Source organism: Phodopus roborovskii, unplaced genomic scaffold (assembly GCF_943737965.1).
Source record: "Phodopus roborovskii unplaced genomic scaffold, PHOROB, whole genome shotgun sequence".
Taxonomy (NCBI): domain Eukaryota; kingdom Metazoa; phylum Chordata; class Mammalia; order Rodentia; family Cricetidae; genus Phodopus; species Phodopus roborovskii.
In genome coordinates, this window is record NW_026126461.1 from 5,983,253 (window position 1) to 5,989,252 (window position 6,000).

Consider the following 6,000-nt stretch of genomic DNA (forward strand, 5'->3'; position numbering starts at 1 on the left):
CAAAGTCTGCCTATAGTTCCCCAAGGTGCACAGCGAAGGTTTCCAATGACAAAGAGCACACACACACACACACACACACACACACACACACACACACACACACAAATGGATCTTCAAGGCAGAAGAATCCTAAAGCGTTCAGACAGAATAAAATGTTTTAGAAAATGGAAGACCAACAGGGCAGGATTTAGCCTCCAGTCCTAAACATTAAGGATGAAGAACTCAACAGGGCAATGGCCATGGAGGGGTGAGAGTCTGTGACCAGCTGTATCCAGACCTGGAGCCGCCCGAGTGTGACTGTGGCCAGACTTCTGACCACCTATTCTGAACAGGTACTCACACGCCCTCTCTCAATGCGAAACTAAAGTGTCACAGCCATTAACCAGAGTCATCCCAAGACGAGAGGACTGTCACAGGATACAGATGCGTGATGGGAACACACCTTTTATAGACCCCACAGTCTTTCAGGTGCTGCTGGCACAGGGACAAGGCAGCACACAGCAGTCCTTGCCCGCGGAGAAGACACACGGCGAAGGGAGCACTTCTTGGGGACAATGACAAGCTATGTTTTGATACTTGAGGGAAACTTGGGTGAGACTGGGATTGTCATTAGCAGACTGCATGTTTGGCCTTGTATCACAGGAGGAAGCCAGAGGCTGTTTTATCCTAAGTGTTTGTAACTAGCACATTCTCAATTCTTTTCAAGGGAACTCGGGGCTTAACAGGACTCCTTTAAGTGTCAACAACAAAAGTGTATAGAAATAAAGGAAAAGAGAAAATGCACAGGGTGATGCAGAGAAAGCACTGGATTAAGAAAATTACCAGCTGCAAGGGAAAATGCAAATAGCATAGGGTCACCCAGCAAAGGGGGTTTTTACCCTAGAGGATCGTCAGCTACACACATCTACATTCACAGCTGGAGTCGAGGATGAAAATGAAGGAAAATCAGGAGTCTTGTCAAGTAGAATCCATGCCCAAACAGTTTTACTTATCTAACCTTTTACCAAAAATAATTACTTCAACTTATTATCAGAAAGCACCCCCTCCAAAAAAAAACCAGTATTAGGAGGAGGTAAAGGGGGAGCAGTTACAAGCAAACATCAGCACATCTTATACTGAACACCCCACAAGCGTACCACCCAGGTTCTCTTACAGCTCCCCTCACAAGAGGAGGCACTTGTAACCTACAGTGTTAGAAGCAGTCCTATAAGGGTGAACAGTGGAGGCTCAAATTCTCTGAGAATGCAGACATGAAGCCAACAGGGCTGGTGATAAGGCTTCAGAGAAGAGAGACTGACCCAGAAACCTCGCCTGAGAAGACCTCAGATCTTCTCTATACCATGTGAAACATTTCTGAGCTTGGGGGATTCTCCTGCTTAGTCTTAGTGCTAGCCATTTCCTAACATGAACACTTGACAAAGGTTGCAGAGGGAAAGCCCACACAGGTCTCGTGATATACAACACTCTGGGAACTTGAGACTCCCATGAAATAGCTATGTGGTTGGTTAGAACAAAAGCTAGACAGGAGCACAAGCCTAGATGGTCAGCTGTCAAAATGCTCCCACTGAAACACATCTGCTGACCCCGGTAGTCGGTTCTCACAATGGGATCAAAGCAACCTGTAGCTTTCAGAGTCACCTCCACCCCACCGTGGTGAGGTACAGTGGGCCCTTCGCTATGGCCACTGCATACCAATGCTCCCTGTGCTACCTTCTGTGAAAGGGATAAAGACTTAGACAAATTGTCCCATTTTTGGAGAACATGATCTTTTAATCTAGACAATTCATAACATGGTCATTTCTAAATAGAGGCTTTAAAAAATTGTCTCGAGGCTGAGGCAGGAGGATCACCCTGAGCCTGAGGCCAGCCTAGACTTCACAGTGACATCCTGCCTCAGAATTAAAAAGAAATAGTCTTCTCCTGTGTCCCTGCTAACTAGGATGGGTGAAAATGAAGACTCTGGGTACAGGGAAGCACACTTGTGGAAGAGGACCTAGAAATCAGGGACGTGCTGGGTTTTGCTGCCCGTGATCACCATGAAACATGCAAGGAGTAAACAGTGATATATAGGACTCACCAGGAGGCAGGCGGCAGATGGCAAACCTGAAATGGGGATCTTCACCATTTAACCGCCCATCCAGCTTCACTGAGGGCCCACTATCCGGCAGGCAGTCACTCCTAGCCTGGGAGGAGGTGGTAAGCTGGATGGAGCAGGCAGGTAGGACAGGACCCAGCTGGGTGGCAACAGTAACAAGAAGCAACACTTGGCATCTGCCTTGTGGCTCCCTGGGAAGAAGAGGCAGAGACAGCATACTGCATGGATGAGGGATGTGAAGGTGGCCAGGACCAGTCCAGTTGGAGCGATGGTGTGGGCTTGGGGGGGGGGATTGAAGGACCCGTGAGGCTGATGGATTGGCTATCATTCTGATGGGTGACGGCAGGGCTAATCCACATTCCAAGTGATTGGTTCAGTGATGCCCAGTGGAGGAGGAAGTGAGGAAGAGTGCAGTAAGAAGCTCCTGGTCCCCCTGGGAGGAGGTGGTGGGGCTCGGTTATGGGGGGTGCCTGACACATTTCCTTGACACAGACCCTGAGAGTCAAGGATGACACCGATCAGGGCAGATGTCAGCACTTGCTGAGGCTCAAGAAGTTTCTTCCCTTTTTCTGTCGTGAGGGTCAAGGGGACATGCCCTAAGGGGCACGAGAATGGAGTTGGAGGGGGGAGGGAAATGAGAATGTTCCTGGAGAGTATGTTATGTGCAGGGGGTGTGGGGGCACTGGCGAGTGCACGCAAATACCAATGGGGGCTCGGGGCAAGGAGCCCCTCTGGGGCACAATCAGCTCCAAGAACAGCGGTCCCTTTACTGAGAGGGAAGGATGCCGTAGCCCCCTACCTTGGTGATCTGCTGGAGTCTGGGTGGCTGTCCTCAGCCTGCTGAAGCTGGAAGATTCACTTCTCCCTGCCCACTGTCATCCCCAGACCCCCTGACAACTGTCCTCTGCTGCAGCCTGACTAATCCTGAGAGCAGCTGGCCTGCTTGAGCCACAGCTGGTTTAAAGGAAATGCCCAGGAAGAAGGGAGGCTTCCTTCCCCATGCACAAGGACGTGGGACTCCAGGGCCCAATTACCCATGGTAAAGTGGATCTGCCCCACACCGCCAGTTAGCTCTGGTCTCCTGTGCTGGATGGCATGGGCTGGCAAGGAACTCAGTCCTTTTAGCATCACTGCTGCTTGTCCCCACCCTGCCCAGGGCTCCAGGCCCTTGGCAGAGCTTCCTCTCCATTCCCTCATTTTCTAGTCACGTGGTCCTGTCCTGACCATAGCCACCTTTGCTCTTCAAGGCAGGGAGGGACATGACTCTGGAGAGTTATGACCAGGTCTAGCACAGGACAGGATGGGGTAGAGCCCTACCCAGTTGTACAGTTGTGAGTGTCATCACTCAGGAAGGGAAAGGGAAGGTTGAGCTTATGGCATAGACAGTGACATCTTTCTTGTGAAGGGCCAGCACAAGCTCCACAGCTTAAGTCTAAAGCAAACAGACCAGCCAGGTAGGCAAAGTAATGAGAGCCACTGAGCCCAGGCAGGAGAGCGAGACCAGCATGCAAAGAAATGCTCAACCTACCCATGTCTTCACCAAAGATGACTCAGAAGACAAAGCTCAACCCAGGTTAGAAGTGAGCTGATAACACAACCAACCCTTCCTCAAAGCAGAGCTGCAAACTACCATCAGCCAGTAGGTGACACCAATCAATCATGGCCAAGCAGGCCTACATGCTTCTCAGAGAGAATAAGATGGACACAAGACAGACATGAAGAATGGTGTGTCCAGGGTTACCAGACTCTCATACACACTACTGGCGTGAGCAAGATGGTCCAGCTGCTCTGCAAAAGACGTCTAGCACTTACTGCACTGTAAAAGTAGATGCGCACTCATATACAACTTCATATGCCGTGTGTGTGTGTGTGTGTGTGTGTGTGTGTGTGTGTGTGTGTGTGTGTTCCTTTCATCATCTCTCAAAAGCTGGAAAGTCTGATGTCCTGCAATGTGCTGCCGGCTGGGCAGATTAGAGACCTTCCCTGTTCGCCCCTCTTGACACAGGACAGTGTGGGTGGGTGTCACATTCCCTTATGCTCATTGCCCATGTGGGCATCTGCTTAGGTTTCCAGGAAGAACTAAAGCACTGGGCACCTGTCCCTCCCAGAGCCTGTGAACTCAGGACTAGATAGTCTTTTCCAGCTCCTGGGAAACACTGACCAACCAAGCCTCTAAAATAATAATTGCCGTAACATCTCGCAAAGTTAAGGAGACCAGCTCTTGACATTGCCTGGGAGGGGTGAACAGCTTGTGTGGCCATGCCCATTGCCTGGCACGAAGGTCTTCTTCAGTAGCAGCAAGAGAGACTCTTGCTGTGTTCATGTCTCCTGCATTGCTGGCCTCCTTTAGATGCTCTGTTAAATGATGCTAGATATCGCTTTTTATTGATTAATTTGGTTCACTGACAAATTCACACATGTATGTAATGCATTCTGATTACTCCCCCCCCCCACTAATCTCCTTCCCATTCCTATCAGCTCACCTCCTCCCCACCAGACCCTTCCCCAGATTCATGGCTTTTAAGTCCTATTTAGGGACCCATTTCATTCAACACAGACCATCTGTGTGAGAGCTGGATTGGACCTATCTGTTGGAGCCCAGTCACCAGTGCACAAACCACTGGAAGTAATGACTCCTCCCCACCCCGAATCTATGAGGCTCAAATAGTTCACGTCTGTGTGCGTGTGAATGCTCATGTGTGTGTGTGTGTGTTGGGGGGTGGAGGACCTCCTCTACCCATGCCTGTCTGTTGACGTCTATTCTCAGGCAGACCCAGGGCAGGCATTCACAGCTGCCGTGAGTTCACGATTTCCACGGCTGTCTTGCCCAGAAGATGGCAGTCACAGTCCCTTGTCCTTATCTTCCAGCTCTTGTGTTCTTTCTGCCCTTTCTTCTACATCCTGAGCCGTGGAGGGGATGCTATCAATGCCTGGTTTCGGGCCTACCACTCACCCATCATTTATTCTCAGTACCTTGAGCAGCCATGAGTTCACTGGAAAGAGAGGCTTCTCAGATCAAGGCTGAGAGCCTTGCGCTCTCACAGCCAGAGCGCAAGCGTATTGCTCAGCAAGAGTGCTTGTGAGGTGCTGAGCCGAGCCGGCAGGTATGCAGAAAGAGTGTGCAAGCGTGTGGGGAGCCAGGCTCAGCTTCTAAACACCCTGACACCCACTCACCAACCCAGTCCTACCAGCAGCAGCATCAGTGGCCTGTCTGGAGGAATCCACCCCATGCTCTCAGTACCTCCCACACAGCCCCTGTCTCTCATGGCTGCCACCAGAGGCACCAGGCCCGAACATGACATGTGGGGAGGGCAACCATATCCCTCCCCCCCCAGGACCTTTCCCTCAGTGGGCACCCTCCTTTCGGCTGACCAGATTCCCACTTAGCCATGTAGCCTGGTCCTTGGCCACTGCAGGGCTATCAGCTGGTTGCAGGGGACAACTTCTGAGAGCCACTTCCTGGACACTGCCCACGTGGGGAGTACAGTCCCCTCAGGAAGCTTTTCTTGGGTAGTGGAGAAAAAACACGCCCCACAGGCCCTGGTGCAGGATCCTGAGAGCCACTCCCATTTATTCTGGAACTCTCTGGGCACTGATCTTGAAGGTTTACCCAATGAATTATGGGAATTTAGGGTTTCTGGGTTATTTTATGCTGGTCAGAACTAGAGACTAGAGGTAGTGTCCTCCATTGTGCTATGGATATTGTTTCTTAAACAGCAGACAATGGCATAGCATCATTAAAAAAAAAAAAAAAACAAAAAACTTTTTTTTTGGGGGGGGGGGGGTGTCCCAAATTCCAGTACCTGCCACTGGGTGGCACCTGTGGACTTTAGCTAGGTGCTTGGGTTTACCTCTCTCTCTCTCTCTCTCTCTCTCTCTCTCTCTTTCTCTCTCTTATTTTGTTT